Source organism: Protopterus annectens, chromosome 6.part1, assembly GCF_019279795.1.
Source record: "Protopterus annectens isolate FY-2018-M chromosome 6.part1, PAN1.0, whole genome shotgun sequence".
Taxonomy (NCBI): domain Eukaryota; kingdom Metazoa; phylum Chordata; order Ceratodontiformes; family Protopteridae; genus Protopterus; species Protopterus annectens.
In genome coordinates, this window is record NC_056738.1 from 309,901,467 (window position 1) to 309,919,568 (window position 18,102).

The 18,102-nt window shown below is 43.2% G+C and overlaps 1 protein-coding gene across 4 annotated transcripts in view; it reads left to right on the top strand.

The window, feature by feature from the left end:
• DNAJC4 (DnaJ heat shock protein family (Hsp40) member C4) overlaps window positions 1-18,102 on the top strand; it is a 2,281,272-nt gene that overhangs the window by 293,560 nt on the left and 1,969,610 nt on the right. The gene's annotated exons all lie outside the window — the stretch shown is intronic.

An 18,102-nucleotide genomic window follows, 5' to 3' on the forward strand; every position in this document is an offset into this window, starting at 1 on the left:
AGACATGCCTGGCTCAAGGAACAAACCTTACCAGACTATGTCAAAGCTAAATTACTAGATGCCTCTCTTCAAAAGGATGTATTATTTGGTGTTAAAGCTGAGGAGGTATTAAAGAAAATGGAGGAAAAGGCTAAATCAATGCAAACAGTGAAAGATGTTCTACAGGTACAACCTCCATGTTTCAGTAGAAATTGGCCTTCCAAAAATTGGTCCTTTCCAGCCATGGACAGACCCCAAATAGGTAGATACAGGCGCCCGAGGGGCAGAGGACAATCGCAAGGATCGTTTAGAGGCAGACAATGGCAAGCTCCTACACAAAGAGGTGGTGAGGATAGTTCGCAGACATTCAGAAAGCAAGCCCAATGACTTTCCCCTTTGCATGCCAAGCAAGGCTCAAATGGCAGCACCCTTAGGCGGAAAACTGGCATTATTTTCGAAAAATTGGCATATTGTCACAAAAGACAAATGGATCCTGGACATTATAAACAGAGGCTACAGATTCCATTTTCACACCCTTCCAAAAATGAGAGGCATGCCAAACTTGCCACACAATCAAAGGGCAGAGGCACAAAGACAAATTTCAGATCTCATGGACATGAAAGCTATTCAAGAGGTACCTACTCACGAACAAGGTCAAGGTTTTTATTCCAGACTATTCCTGGTACCAAGGAAGGGAAAAGATTGGAGACCTATTTTGGTCCTATCCATCCTAAACACATTTTTACTCGTACCAAAATTCAAGATGCTCACTTTACAGCAGCTTCTTCCCATGCTGGGCAAGGAGTCTTGGCTGGTAACACTGGACCTCAAGGAGGCATACCTGCATGTCCCAATCAGACAAAATTGCAGAAGATACCTCAGATTTCTTGCAGGTTCAACCCATTATCAATTCTCTGCATTGCCCTTTGGCTTATCTACTGCGCCCAGAGTATTCACGAAATGCCTGGCATCAGTAATTGCCTACTGCAGACTTCAAGGGATACAGATATACCCATATTTGGACAACTGCCTGATCCAAGCGGACAGCAAGCACATACTTCTGAAACATCTGGCTTATGTAATAATGTTGTTGAATTCTCTGGGATACACAGTCAACAAAAAGAAATCAAGGCTAATACCCTCTCAGAAAATAATTTTCCTGGGAGCCAACTTGGACACAAACACCCAGATGGCCTACCTCATGCCAGAGAAGCAGGGGCAACTAACTCAATACTTCACAACACTAGCAAATTTCACCAGGCTGACTGCAAGGAAAATCCTGCAGGCTCTGGGATTCATGGCATCTTGCATCCTACTAATCCCATGTGCAAAGCTGCATATGAGGAAACTTCACTGGTACCTGAAAAACCTATGGTCTCAACACAGCCACAGTTTGGAAACAATAATACCACTAATTCCATGTCTTCAAAAGGAATTTCTGTGGTGGGCTCAAGCATGCCAAACAAACACAGGTCTCCCATTCTGCAAGCCTCAAGCAAATCAAGTCATCACAACAGACGCCTCGGACTACGCCTGGGGGGCGCACAGGACAGATCGGTGCATTCAGGGCAAATGGTCCCAAAAAGAAAAGCACCTTCATATCAATCAAAAGGAAATGCTAGCAGTAATAAATGCTATTATAGCTTTCAAAGACCTTCTGCATCCAGGTCAACTATTGATAAGGACAGACAACACCACAGTAATGTGGTACATAAACAAACAGGGAGGAACCCATTCATACCCCTTATGCAGGCTGGCCATGTCACTTTGGAACATGGCTCTGGAATTACAAATCGAACTTCAAGCACAGTACTTGCCAGGCAAGGAAAACACGCTGGCAGACAACCTAAGCAGAAATATGACAGATACACACAAATGGAAGTTGCATCCTTAAGTTTTTACAGAGATAATTCAAGCATGGGGAAGGCCAGACAGATCTCTTTGCCTCCCACAAAAATCACCAATTGACAAAATTATGCTCAAGGACTTTTCATCCAAAGGCCTGGAGAGTGGACGCTCTCTCTTTCAGTTGGACAACAATGACAGTTTATGCCTTCCCGCCTCTTCCTCTGCTGCCCAAAGTTCTATTAAAAACCAGAGCAGACAGACCAAAGATGATTCTCATTGCTCCAGACTGGCCAAGGCAACACTGGTATCCACTCCTGAGGAGCCGGACGCATTCCCCACCATGGACCCTTCCTCTAATGCCTCTTCTTCTGACTCAGCACAGCTTCAAAACTCTTCACAGTCAGCTGAAAACACTCAATCTGGCCGCATGGAAGATTCCTTAACATCACAACAGACCCTACTCTCCAAGGAGGTGCAGGATGTCATTTTGGAGGCCAGAAGGCCATCTACTAGAAAAGCTTACTCCCAAAATGAAAACGGTTTTGTGCCTGGAATGAGAAAAGGGGCCAGAATCCTGGAAAACTGAATTTACCTCAAATATTACAGTATCTAGCTGAGCTGCTAAGCAGTGGGCTTTCATGCTCCTCCATCAAAATCCATGCCTCAGCCATTTCTGCAGAATACAACACTGATCCACCTTTATTCTCTCACCCCCTCTTAAGACAGTTCCTCAGAGGGGCTAAGAATATAAAACCCCCAAGGAAACAACCAATACCTACTTGGGACCTCAATTTCATTCTAGAAAAGCTGACCTTGCCTCCTTTTGAGCCAGCTGCCTCAACAGATTTACAATATTTGTCCTGGAAAACAGCTTTCCTTCTGGCTATTACCTCAGCTCGTAGGGTATCGGAATTACAAGCCCTCATGGCTGTGCAGCCTTTTATCATCTTCCATCAGGACAGAGTTTCCTTACGAACCAACCCGTCCTTTATGCCAAAAGTGGTATCCAGGGTAGCTTTGAATCAGGCTATACACTTACCTACCTTTTATCCTAATCCTCAAAACAAAGGGGAGAGATTACTACATTCCTTGGACATCCACAGACAACTGCGTTATTATTTGGACAGAACAAAGCCTTTCAGAAAATCAGAACAGCTCAAGGAAAGCCAATTTCCAAACAGACAATCTCAAAATGGATAGCCCACTGCATACGTTTTTGTTACTCTTTTCATGGCAAAACTGTACCTGCAGGTATCAGATCTCACTGCACAAGGGCCACAGCTACCTCTGCAGCTTTCCTCAGAGGAGTTCCTACTAAAGATATTTTGGAAGCAGCCACTTGGAGTTCTGTGCATACCTTCTCCAAGCACTACCACCTACCATTATACTCCAAAACTAGAGCAGGCTTTGCCACTGCAGTCTTGCAGGGCATCCTGGCTCCTCCTAGTTCCACCTAGTGCCTACCACCCCTTTCTTAGCTTTGGGATTCTACCCATCTGTTATGACTGCAGCTGTATGCACGATGAACATAGTACAGTTTTGTACCTACCATAAATGTAGATGTTCGAGTGCTAATACAGCTGCAGTCCAGGTTTCCCTCCCTCCTTCCCCTCTTGGGACAGGCCTATTGGCTAACACCTCCTCATACAACCTGATTGGGGTATTCATTTATGGTGTATTTGCTTGCAACTACTGTGTTTTGATTATATGGCTTGATTTATTACACAAATTTATGTATTGCCTTCCTTCTGTGGGGGCACCTGACATCTGGGGCAAGAAAAACTGAAGAAAACGGCGTTGGCTGGTTCTTTTATACCCCTGTCACACTGACGTCAGGGAAGAAGTGACGACAACCGACGCCGGACCTAGACTTTGGAATTCGGCCAACCGAGGACCCGCCTGATGGCAGAAGAACCCATCTGTTATGACTGCAGCTGTATTAGCACTCGAACATCTACATTCATGGTAGGTACAAAACTGTACTTTCCCCCTTCTTCAGTCTTTAGCCAAGGGCAATCACGACAAGTTACCCCACAAGGTGGACCTACTCTCTCAGCAAAAGGGACCTCTAATTCACCCTCAGCTGAAAATGCTAAACCTTACACATTGGGTGATCAACTTCTAATCCCTTACAGACAGCTCTCGTCTGAGGACGTGCTATAATCCTGAGGGAGGCCAGGAAACCAACTACTAGAAAGACATACCTATCTAAATGGGAAAGATTCTCTAAATAGTGTCTTGTTAAGGACAGGGACTCACTGCAGGTCAACCCCTCCCTAGTCCTTAGCTATGTTTGTGATCTCATTAAGGCTGGACTAGCTTACTCCTTTGTGAAAGTCCACCTTTCAGCCTGCTTACCCTTACAGCCGCCCCTGCTTTCCAGGCTGGACGTTAAACTTTTCCTGAGAGTGGTCCTACATATTAGACCACCAAGAAAACCCATCCCTCCTCCCTGGGACCTCAACTTTCTGTTAGGAAAAACTCACCTTACCTCCTTTTGAGCCAGCTAGTTCTGCCACCTTACAAATATGACCTGCAAAACCATTCTTTTAGTGGCCATTTCTTGTGCTAGAAGAGTGTCAGAACTACAGGCTCTCATGGCCTGCCCTCCTTACACCACCTTCCATAATGTCTGAGTTACCTTCTTTATGCCCAAAGTGGTTAGTGAATTATCCTTGAACCAGTCCATCCACTTACCTACCTTCTGCCCAAGTCCTATCAACAATGCTGAGAGGATCCTCCATTCCCTAGACGTACACAGACAGTTAAGATTCTACGTAGACAAGACCAAGTCCTTCAGAAAGTCTCGCGAACTCTTTATTTCATTTCACCCCAGGGCTCTGGGCAAGGCAGCCTCCAAACAAATAATTTCCTGTTGGATCAGGAAATCTATTCTCTTTTGTTACTCACACCATGGCAAAGTCTTACCTCATGGTGTAAGAGCTCACTCAACCAGGGGCACGGCTACCTCCAAGGCCTTTCTCAAAGGCCTGGACACAGCTTTCATCCTGGTAGTGGCTACCTGGTCTACGGTTCACACTTTCACCAGACACTACAAATTAGACCAAGTCTCCAGGGCAGGCTTTGCTAGAGCAATCCTGCAAGGATTCCTGGAATCCTCTACCTCTGCCTCCCCCCATTACTCTTCATAAGCTGTGGTACTGTCCCACACCATGAATACTGCAACATTGGAATAGAAGGACATAGAATAGTTGTGTAAAATCTTACCATAACCATAGATGTCCTTCTCTTCCATGTTGCAGTATTCCTTCCCAGCCTCCATACCCCCTATTCTTCTCCTACTGCAGGGTCTGGCCTCTGACCACTGCTTCCACTCCAGAAATCTTATCTGTTCAGCCTTACAGTGGCATTTTTTCCTTTTGTTGGCATCTTGTTCTCTGGACAGACCACTCCTCTGGGCTTTAGGTTCTGAGGTCTGTGCGTGCAGACATCACATTTAAGGTTTCTGGTTTATGGCCCTACATGTGACATCCCACGCACCTGCAGCAGCCAGGCAAAAGCTTTTGTATAGGAGCCAACGTCAGATCGCTTGAGGCGGAAAATCACACCATGAATACTGAAACATGGAAGAGAAGGACAGCTATGATTATGGCAAGATTTTACACAACTATTCTTTCTCTTTTAGATTAGTCAGGAAAACATAGTAAGATTAGAAATACTGTTTTTCTATAACTGTGTGAAACTTTCTATCGGTGTCATTTTTAATATTCCCTGTGACTGAAACTGTGGTGTTTACTGTAAATAGCTATTTAGTATTTTTATGCTCTTTTTTTATTTATTATTAAACATATTTAAACTTTTCATTGTGGCTGGTCCTTTTTAGAAAATATTTAAGTTTTGAGAGTATTTACACTTATTTATTTTGTGACAACTCTGGTCACTCTTGAAAGCCTTGCTGTTTGGTCAACATTATCATTTGTATTAATATTAATTACACTAAGTATAATTTGGATACTCTTTTAATAGCTTTATAGTAACTGATTGGTGGCAGTGAATCTACTTTGTAGTCTGGGCAAAGTTGGTAGAACGGGTAATCTGTGCCAGCCTTTCCCGTGTGTGTGTGTGTGTGTGTGTGTGTGTGTGTGTGTGTGTGTGTGTGTGTCTCAGCTGCTTGGGCAGGGACACAAAGGACTGGTTTCTCAGAGAGATTGGTGGAGGACTTGGCTTGGGCACTCGGCTGAAGACCTAACTCTGAAGCTGTACCAGTGGGGAGTCTTAGTTGGGACCTGGAGGTAGACAGATGTAGAGAAATCCAGACCCCAGGCTAACTGTGTTCCCTGTGTGGTCTTAAGAGAAATTGTGCTTGATGCAGAGAGGTCTGCTTCTGGTAATACTGAGTGTATCCATTTGCATTCCAAATGAACGTCCCTCTCCAGGGTCAGTGGTGAGGATTCAGGCTCCTTGATTACTGGCCAAATGTGGGGACGTCACGACAACATTAGAACCGAACAACTTAGCCAAATAAACTCCCCCATCACATCACCCCGAATCTGAGTAAAAGCAACAATAATTTAAGAAAAAATGGTGCTGAATGACAATGGATCTCACCATCCAGCCCACCCACCGATATTGACCAACAAAATAGAATTTACTGCTCCCAACTCCCACATGTCAAGGCAGCACAGCACCGATCACCAAGCCTCAACAACCTCGAACATGTGACACCAAGACAATATTTATTTATGGGGACGTGATAAAATGAAATATTTAGGAGTATGGATTAAAAATTATTTTACTGTGGCAGCCAAGGATATGTGGGAAGTGACTAAACAAAAGATAATACAAAAACTGAGAAAATGGAAGCTTTAATAAATGGATATGGATAATAAGATACAAGCTGTGACGTGACACCCGTACATTTGGCCCAGCAATCAAGGAGCCTCAATCCTCACCACTAATACCAGTGAGGGGCATCCATATAGGGAAAAGATAATAAATGCACACGCAATAAAGTACAATTTCCCTTACGTGCACACAGAGATCACAGTCAGTCTGGGGCTGGTTCTGTTTAACCATGTCAGGTCTGTGAGGGGAGCAGCTATGGTACTATAACTGGGGACGAACTTTCTGTAGTACCCTGCTGTCCCTAAGAATAACCTCACCTGCATTTTGGTAACAGGTGTAGGCCATGCATGAATAGATTCTACTTTGGCAGGTTCTGGCCTGATCTTACCACTCCCCACTCTATGTCCCAGGTAGAAGACCTCTGCCATACCCACCTGACATTTCTTGGGCTTAATGGTCAACCCTGCTCTCTGTAGTCTGCCCAGCACCTCACTGACATGTTGAAAGTGCTCTTGCCAGGAATGGCTGTAGATGGCAATATCAATTAGGTAAGCAAGGGCAAACCCTCCTGCTAAGATATGATCTACCAGTCTCTGGAAAGTCGCTGGGGAATTTTTCAACCCAAAGGGCATCTTTGTGAACTCATACAAGCCAAAAGGAGTCACAAAGGCTGACTTCTCTTTAGCACTGAGAGTCAAGGGTACCTGCCAGTAACCTTTGGTAAGGTCAATGGTTGTAAGATACTTAGCCCCACCCAGCTGCTCTAGGGCCTTGTCTGTCCTAGGCATGGGATAACCATCTGACTCTGTGTGACTATTTAATTTCCTGTAGTCCACACAGAACCTGGTGCTGCCATCCTTCTTTGGCACCAGCACAACTGGGGAGGCCCAGGGACTGTTGGACTCTTGAATCACCCCTAGTTTTAACATCTCCTGTATCTCCTCCCACAGCGTCTGTTTGACTCTCTCAGGCACCCTGTAAGGGGCCTGCCTAATAGGCCTTTGAGGTCCTGTATCCACCTGGTGCTGCACCAGGTGGGTGCACCCAGGTTTCCCAGTGAACATATCCCCAAACTCTTGTAACACAGCTCAGATTTCCCGAACCTGGGTAGGAGATAGCTGCTGGGATATTGCTACCCCTTCCACTGAGGTGTTAGTCCGAGCCTCACTGAGGAGATCAGTCACCGGATCTCCCTCAGACTCCTCCTGCAATCCACTGCAAATGCTCAGCACAAGGGCCTCCCTATCATGGTAAGGTTTCATCATGTTAACATGGTACAATTTGTGCCCCTGCCTAGCAGTTCCACCATATAGTTATCACTTACCTTTTTTACCACCTTGTAGGGTCCCTCCCAAGCTACTTGCAGCTTGTTGTGTCTGACAGGAATGAGAACCATTACCTACTGCCCCGCAGCATACTCTCTAGCTCGAGCATTCCTGTCATACCACACCTTTTTCTGTTGTTGGGCTTCTTCCAGGTTCTCCTGGGCCAAGCCCATGATTTCCCTGAGCCTTGTCCTGAGGTGTAATACATATGCCACAACAGATTCCTTGTGAGGCTCAGACATACTTTCCACTCATCTCGAATTAAATTTAGGGGTCCCCTCACCCTATGCTCATACAATAACTCAAAGGGTGAAAAACATGTGGATTCCCGGGGAACCCCTCTGTAAGCGAACAGCATATGGGGCAATGTGGCAAATATTTGTCCCAGTCCCTCTCAAGCTGATCTGCAAATGCCCGTAGTATGGACTTGATTGTAGAGTTTAACCTCTCAACAATACCATTAGTCTTTGGATGGTAGGGGGCGGTCTTCATGTGCTTCACCCCACAGTACTTCCACAGACAAGACAGCAGGTCTGACATGAAATTGGCATCTCTGTCTGTCAATATTTCTTTTGGGAAACCTACCTTGCTGAAAATCTTTAACAAATCACTTGCCACCTTTTCTGCCTCAGTGGAGGACAGAGCCGGTGCCTCAGGGTATCGTGTAGCATAATCCACTACCACTAAGATATACTTTTTCCCTGTGGAACTTGGGGTACTCAGAGGCCCCACAATTTCCATAGCTATCCTCTGAAATGGCTCATCAATCACAAGCAAAGGCATCAAAGGAGCTCTCACCTTGTCTCCTGACTTGCTTACCTATTGGCACTGCTCACGGGTCCTGCAGTACTGTGTTACATCTCTGGAAAGTTCTCCATAATATGTCTCTTTGTATGTTTTATACCCATATGACCTGCAAAGGAAATATCATGGGCTATGGCTAGAAACGTCAGACGGTAGGCTCTAGGCACTACCAACTGCTGTACCCTCTCACCTTCTAGCCCTTCCTCAGGTGTCCACTCCCTATACAGTAACCCTTTGTCCCAGTATACAGATTCCCCCTTCCCTTGAGAATCAGGTGCCTCACTAGCTACCTGCCTCAGGCCTTGCATTGTAGATTCTGAGAGCTGAGCCTGTTTCAACTCTCTCCTTGTAACCCTTCCCAGCTCCCCTTCCACAGGAAGTCTGGCATTCTCTGACAGTGGTGCCTCACTGTCAGCCTGGATACTACTACTCACCTCTACCTTTGCAGTCACTCTGTCCAAGGGAACATCAGTACCCATAAGCAGCTGTGACTCACATTCAGTCTCACTGCTACAGAGCAGCTCCCTCCCTGAAGTACCCACCTCTCCAGTCCTGGCTGCAAGTATGCAGTCTCTCTGGGTCTCCCCAGGCTAACAGACCCACATAATTGTCACCTAGCCTGACTGCATGTAACTGTATAAGCACATGGTACTGCCCCATCCAAATCCTTCCCTATCAGGACATCTGCAGGATGGTAGTTCGGTACCCCTGTTGTCTCAAGACACCCTACTGTTGGCATTATGTCTTTCCCACTTACTGGCTGTCTCAGCTTTTGTTCCCCACCTTGCCTCCATGAATATCTGTATGCCACATGGCCCCACTGGTTGCATTCAAAACATTTAACCCTAGGTCCCGGAGGTGTTCCTGGACTAGTGGCTTCCTCTGCTACTGGCATATTCTGTTAGGGCAGTCTGTGCTGCCCACCATGGGTTCCTTTAGACCCATGAGCAGTACTGGAGGCCCCTTTCCTGTGCATGGATGCTCTGCTTGCTAGGTATAGGTCTCCCTTCTTCCCCAACTCATCTGAAGTAGCAAATTGTCTATCATCTAACCAGATCCTCATGTCCTCAGGCAAAGTGCTAAGGGCTTGTTCCTTCACCAAAAGGTCTGCCAGCCCTTCCAAAGTGGTGACCTGACATCCAATCACCCACCTATGAAAATAAGTGCTCAGTTCAGCAAAATATTCACACAAACTTTCATCTGCCTTGCATCTATGCTTACAAAACTTTTTCCTGTACGTTTCAGGTGTTAGCATAAAACATTCTAACAAGTGATTTTTAACAGCAGTATAATCAAGATATTCACAATCAGCAAGTTTAGACAACACAGTTACAGCTTTACCATGGAGTAAGGGGGTCAGGAACCATACCCAGAGCCTTTGGTCAGCATCATACTGTTTACATACCCACTCAAACATATGAATGAAACTATCGAAATTATCCCCCTCTTTAAACTGCGGAAGAAATTTACTGACCGTTTGTACTTCTGGGGTCCAGTTACTCCCTTCTCCATTACCTCCATGACTGTAGCGAAGAGTCAGCATCTCTCTCTCATGCTGCCCGTGCCTCTCTTTTTTCTCCGCTTCCAGGCATAGCAGTTTCTCATTCTCCTCAGCCTGCAGACATCAGTCTCTCAGCTGCTTGTATTTTCAAATGCCTGGCCTCCAACTCAAGTTTCTTTAGCTCCAGATGGATTTTTAAGTCTTCGGCAGAAAGGTTAAGCTGTCTATTCTCTGAGGGTGGTACGTCTCCACTGCCAGTCTGATCGCCCTCCTGGTTGCTTTTTTCTGATGCAGCTTTGACCAAAGCTGCAGTTATGTCTGCCTTAGTCAGGTTTCCATGCACCAGTCCCCTAGCCTGGCACATCTCGGGCAGCTGGCTCCTTGTCAGCTTTCCGTATTCCTCTGCTGACATGCTGCCTGCTCTCCATGACTAACTAAGCTAACAAAAGAAATAAAACAATTGTGATCGAACTCTGAGTATTCACTGTGTGGCTGATTTAGAGTACAAAACACCTTCAATGATCACTGTACACAAGCTACATGAATTCACTCTACCCACACCACTCCAAGCCAATTAGTATTTGCCAACCAATTAATATGTGGTGTGGATATCCCACCACTGCCAAACAATTAATATGTGACACCCATACACTGGCCCAGCTATCAAGGAGTCTCAATCCTCCCCACTAACACCAGTGAGGGGAGTCCATATAGAGGAAGGATAATAAATGCACACACGGAAAGTACAATTTCCCTTAAGAGCACTCTGAGATGACAGTCAGTCTGGGCCTTGTTCTCTTAAATGTGAAAAGACTGCATTGGATATTGAACTGCAAAAATGTGACAACAGTGCACTTTGCTGTAAGAAAGCCAAGTCAAGCATTTTATGACTGTCTTTGATGTCAAAATTTGGAGCCAATATGTCTAGAGGGAGGCATCCTGCCTATTGTTTTAAGACCTGAGTTAATGGCTAGAATTTGCATGTATAAATGTCCTTTATTGCTCTGGTTTCTGACCAGGTGTAAAGAATGTAAATGTAGTTTCTGTTAGCCTGGGAACACCAGAAAAGTGTTAAGAATGATGTCATGTGAAGCAGCTCTGTGTTATCAATTTAAAGAGAGAGAATCAGAGAGCTCAGCGCAATTTTGTCTTGAGAACATCAAACATCACCAGCACTGCTTTGCTCTTTATGTAAGTTTATTTTAGAACTGTGTTTTCCCTTAGAAATAGCTAGGAATTAGGAAGATTAGACTAAGTGTTTTTCTGTGATGTCAGAACTTTTCTACGTTATTTTAAGTATTTCTCTGTGATCTCTGAACTCTTGACTAGCACTGTGAAGTAAGAAGTATTGTCTTATGTTTTTATTATTTATTAAATATTTTTAAACCTTTCAACTGTGACTGTTTTATGTAGAGTTAATTTAAGCTCTAGAGTGCATGGCATGTATATAGTGATACTGTACCAAGTCACTCTAATAAGCCTTGACTGTTAGGTCACACTTACCATTTGGATAATAAAATTGCACAGTAATAATTGGACACCCGTTTAAGGGCCTTTGAGTAGCTGATAAATATTAGTGGATGGTGGCACCTGGTACTACCTTTTAGACTGGGCAGAAAAGGGGCACAGCTGGAAAACCTGTGCCAGCCTTCCCCAGGAGTGTCTGTGTGGTTATATATAACTCTAATCTCAAAGTGTGTGTGTCAGCTTCTTGGGCAGGGACACAAAGCACTGGTTGGACAGAGAGGATGCTGGAGGTTTTAGCTTGCCCACTAGGCTGACATCTGGACCCTATAGCTGTGCCAGTGGGGAGTCTTATTGGGGACCTGGAGAGAAAGGGAGAGACCATCCCCAGACTGACTGTGATCTCTGTGTGCTTTTAAGGGAAATTGTACTTTATTGTGTGTGTATTTATTGTCCTTTCCCTATATGGACGCCCCTCACTGGTGTTATTGGTGGGGATTGAGGCACCTCGATTGCTGGACCAGTGCACGGGCATCACACAAGCAGTTAAATGTTTTAGTCCCTTTTGTCTTATACACAGGTCAGGCATATTTTTTATCAACCAGAGGAGACGATGTGGGTAGCAGTTAATAAAGAGCTGAAGGACTTTATCTGGGTGGGGAAGACGGCAAGAGAGAGGGCGGATTGGGATTACCCAATCTGAAGGGATATTTCAGAGGTACACAGTTAAGACTCCTATACATAGCACAAGCAGAAAGCTATAATTCAAAGTGGAAAGGGGTGATGATGAAACATGGGGGAGTCTCAAGAAACAAGGAGAGACTCGGATTTTGGATGCAGGCCTTTAAGGAGAACAACAATAATCAGGCAGAATATTATATCCATAAAGTAGCAGAAAGTATTCTAAGAACTAAACCAACACAGGAATGGAGAAAGGAGATTCTGCTGATAGGGATGACTGCTATTAGGGATACAGACAGTAGTCAAGAGAGGGCCGAAATATATTGGAGAAAACTGGCAAATGAACCAAGGTATTGGGAGCAGATAACTAGAGAGGGAAAAATGATTGAATTGGAAGACACCAAGAATTTATTTGGACTGCAGGTTAGAGATTGCCTTCCCTATTAGGGATTAATATCAGAGTATAGGCAAAGAGAAAGAAATAGGGAGTCCTAAACGAAAGACCAGCACTGGTAGAACAGAAGTTGCCATTAAAAAAGGAATAACTAGTAGAGCATATAAAATATTGCATGATAATTATAAGAATGAATCAGAGGAGGTTAGAAAAGATTAGGAAGAGAGACTAGATAAGCAATTCATAAAGAAATAATGGGAGCATGTATGTATGTCTTCCAAATATGCAACAGAATCTAGAAGATTTAAGATTTTTGCCCGGAAATGTTTGCAATGATATTTTTATACCCTAAGTAGACTCCAGAGAATTTTTCCTCAGGTAGACAGTAAATGTTGGTATGAAGGGTAAGAAAGAGGTAATTGGGAACATTTATTTATTTACATTTGTTGACCGGGAGTATCCGACTGGACGTAGGTACATTTTTAGCGGAGGCCCGGGGAGAAAAGCTCCACAGTTAAAATAAACAGACAGTAGTTACATTGGATTACATAGCGATTAACAATTTGATTAACATAGCAATTATTTACAAACATATTTACAGATGAAGAACATAGTACATCAGTAGACAACTAGAATCTTTATCTGCGAAGTACATAACAGACATTAACAAATGTTACAATAAGAAGTTCCTGCTGTATAATAAGTGCTAGACTTATGAGCATCTGAGCTTGCTATAATCAAGGTAGTAAGTGGGGTGGAAAGAAAGGTAGTGGTTGGATAGGGTAGGTGATATTAGAGTGGGAGTTGCAAGGGCATAGCCAGCATATTTTTAGGTGCACTTTTAGTAAAGTTTTGAAGTGGGTGCCTGATGACACGGAGGTAATTGTGGGTGGGAGGGAGTTCCATAATTTGGCTATGGTGCAAGAGAATAGTGCTTCACCAGCAGAGTTATTGGCTTTAGTGATCTGTAAGTGATTTTTGTTGCTGGATCTTATTGGTCTGGTGGTGCGATAGGGTTGGAGTAGATTCTGGGGGGATGGGACATTTAATGGATGGTTTACTAGTTTGTGGGCGAGTGAGAGTTGATACCATTGAAGGAGGTGAGGGAGTTCAAGCGAGCCCAGTTCTGCAAGTGAGAGACAGTGGTGACTACGGTAGGATGAACTTGTGGCAAATTTGGCGATTTTGTTGTAGCAGGTCTCTAGCTTGTTTAGATTGCATTGCCTTAGGTTGGTATATATTGGATAGGCATAAAGTAGGGTGGAGATAAGGTGGGAATTTGCTATTGAAATCTTTGCTGCTTTGGTAAGAAGTTGCTTATTTCTGTATAACGCTCCTAGTTTTTTGTGGACTTTTTTATGGTCATGGGCATATGTCCTTGGGGGCTAGGCTTGTAAATGCCCTCGGGCAGATAGCCTAGTATGAACCTATGAACCTATATGTGAATATCAAATTTTAGTTTATTGTCTATTTCCACTCCTAGCAATTTGGTGTGTTCACTTGGGTATATAATGGTATTGTCTTTTGCTGTGATGTTAAAGTGAGAGTTGTTTTGAGTATGTTTGGTGGGTTGGAAGATGAGTAGTTTAGTTTTGTTTGGGTTGAGTATTAATTGGGCATCAGATAACCAAGTTTCAACAGAGGAAAAGGCTTCCTGTGTGACTTTTTGCAGTTTGGGTAGGGACTGGGCTGAGCAGATGATGGTTGAGTCATCAGTGTATTGTATGAGTGTGCCATGTTTGTTGGCAGAGGCTAGATTATTGGTGAAAACAGAGAAGAGTAGGGGTCCAAGGATGGATCCTTGGGGAACCCCTATGGAGACAGGTAGTTGGGAAGGTATGTCATTCTGCCATACAACAGATTGTTGGCGGTCAGACAGGTAACTCTGAAACCAGTTGGTGACTGATTGAGAGAAGGATAGGTTACTGAGGACAGAGACAACATATTTGTGAGTGCGGTGAGTTGGCGAAGTTTAAGGATTCCGTGCGGGATGCACTGTTGGAGATGCTAGGTGGGCAGATTGGTCTGATGAGGGAGGTGATTTTTCCTGAGCTACGATACAGAATTAGAATTGTCTAGACATGGTAAGGCCTTGCTGTGTCTAATAATGGTGACTGTCAAAAAAGCAGTTACTAGAAAATGGAAATCAAAATCTGAACCAACTGTACTGTAAGTAGTAAACATAGTAACAGAGTTAAAAGAAGTGGAATTGAACTACATAGGAAAAAAATGGGAATTGTGGGAACAATACATACAAGGAAGGAATGTAGCCTAAAAGGCAGCAGAACTTAAATTAACTATGTAATGTTTGAGTGAGAAAGATTGGTTAGATTATAAGAGATGTATAATGTTTGCAGCTGGGAGTCCGTCAGTATGGTCTGTGATGTAAAATGCTTGAGATTATGATTGTGTTGGTGTGGTTTGTTTTCATTTATATAAATCTATGATTGCCTGTGTAGTAAGTGATGGTTTAATGAAAATGTTTCTTGTTTTAAAAAAAGCAGGAATTTATTAATTTATGTAATATTGCTTAGGTTGTATGATTATATAGCAATATATGTGAAGTATAACGTTTATGTTAATATAGTTTGATTACTTTTATATGAATATAAATGTACCTATGTCACAAGTGATAATTCAATAAAGGTGTTTGAAAAAAATATTCAGAATTGAAGCAGTCATCAAGCTCTACCCAACTGTTAAAGTCTCACTGCATGGGATTAGGGGTTGACATAATGGTTAAGGTGTTTACCTCACAGACAGAAAGTACAGTGTTGGATTATTACCCTTGAAAGGGGAAATTGGCTGGGCTTAAAATAGCCCACAGGGCAGCTAGCCTACTGCTTACCTATGAACCTCTGTAAAGCAAAACAATCAACCTTAACTCATATCATGGTGACAAAAAAAAAAAAAAAACACCAAGACTTCACCTGTTGTGAAACAGAGAAAATCAAACCTTGACTCCTGTATTTCTAGGCAAAGTTATCACCGCTGACCATACTGCAGTGAAAACTGCGGGTTTACTGCCCCAGTCACTGGCAGGTGGCTTCATAGCTCTGCAATCCCTCTGTCTGATAGCTGACCACCTGATTGCTTTCTTACATTCTGCCAGAGGAATTTAAACCCTCATCAAACTGCACTCTATAACTATAACACGCTTATGAACAGCAAGCTTGCATGAAAACTTTCTTTGTTTCCATTCTGTTAATTTTGTTTTTCCAAAGGTAAAAATTATTTGTTAATTTCCTAAATCAGTTTTAGTACTACCTCTGTTTGTCTTTCAATGTTTCTGCTCATGTGGGAGCATTCAATTTTAAATTGCTGGTTCAGTTTTTTACTGGTTTGCACTGTTGATTGCCATTTATTAGAATGGATATTCAAATCAGCTCTCCTTTAAATGTACTGCTCTGGTGTTCTCTTGTACTGAGTGCCCTGGCTTTTAACAAGCCTTGAATCTAGTATGACTGTATCTTTTGGTATTTTGCTGGGCGAACCTAACATCATAGATGATGAGCTGCCTTGCACTACTACCAGGTAACTGTTAACCTTTGGTGATAACTTTAAGTAAGCTGACATAAACTCAGGGCAAAGGAATCTGGATACAGGTTCCAAGATTTTTTATCTTTGACTTACAGGCTGCTAAAATTCCACATTGTGGCATTGTAATTTGCCTCACCCTGTAGTTATCCACCCCAGGATCAGTGGCACTTATATTTACACGTTTGATGGCATCATGCTTAAAGTTCTTCTCTTCCCTCATATGGACAGTGGGAAAGCTGCTAAACACCTGCTCAATCAGTCCTTTTCTTAACTCCTTGTATTTGGCTCAGAAGTGATTCATCTTTTATTGCAAACAGCCATTATTCCTTAGCCATACATAATGAACATTACCAGTGCATACCAAAGGTAGACATCACACAGTATATGTGCCATTGTTTTTTACACTTTTCCCAAGCCTGAACCAAATAAATGCCTTCACTTTTTCTTTTCATTCATAGAAGGCTTAAAACAGCCACAGTCACAGGGTTTCCATTGGGATGGCCATGTGCAAGCAATGATTGCCGATTTCTCCCCGCACCAGCTGACAAAAGTTAGAGTTCCTCTGCAAAGAAGTCATAAGGTCTTCAAGGGAAATCCTGAAAGCAGCCCAACTACATGGTACCCTGGACTTGCTTCTAAAACGGGGAAAAGAAACAGAAAAGAAGCTCGGACCACTGCCATTAGATTAAGCTGTAGCCAAGCCCTCTGATGAGAAAAATAGAAATCCTGGATGGAAAGTCCGATACACTGCTCTCCGAAGTGCCATAAATGAATACTTCCATAACTGAATACATGGTCCAAACAGATCACAAGATAAAGGATATGGAAGTCTCTATGTTGGACCATTCTGACCAGCTTCAGCAGCACTTCTCTGATCTGCAAATGATAAAACAACTTGAGACCACCAAAGCAAAGTTAGAATTACATGGAGGTGAAACTGCTTGATGTGGAAGACAGGAGACATAGGAAAAAAAACATATTTGCTTGAAAGAGAGGAGAAAAAATGACTGCATTGGGTTTATTAAGCAGAAACTGAAAGAATGGTTTTGCCTGTTGGAACCTGAACTTGAAATAGAAAGAGCGCACCACATACAAGTTTCAGCTAGACAGCACTTCAATTTTCAGTTATTTTAATCAAATGTACCCATTATGACACAAAAGAGAAAGTTCTGTCAGCTTTTTGGACTTTGACTCTAGACAGGAACACCACACTAAATGACACAAGAATCTGTGCATTCGGTGATTATGCCCCTGAAGCAAGTGCACATAAAGCTGCTGTTTGGCTTATGAAAATGGTTTGTAGGAAGAATAAATGGTGATGCATTCATTACCTAATGAACCTTAAGGTGTAGTTGTCAGGAGATCCCCATACATTTGAATCCTCTGAAGCCTTGCATAGACTGCAGAAACCCATCTCCTCCTCCTTGGAGACCTCACAAGATAATTAATAAGGGAAGGAGCTGCAAATACAACTTAATTGGTAGTGGCAGATACAGTGACTGCTGAGAAAAGTGCAGGCTGGTTCCCAGTTTTTAAGAACTGTCTATTATAATGACAAAAAGCTGTGCAGTCAGCTAATTCAAGGAGGTTTCCCACACATGAATGGATACCTAGTCATATTTGTTTTTGAGATAATGCAACACTTTCACTACTTCTGGCAGGGTTGTACTTTGCAAAGTTGTAAAAAATGTTTCACAGTTCCTTTTGGCTGATAACGTATATGCTGCATTGTTTTGGAACTAGCATTGAATATATATATA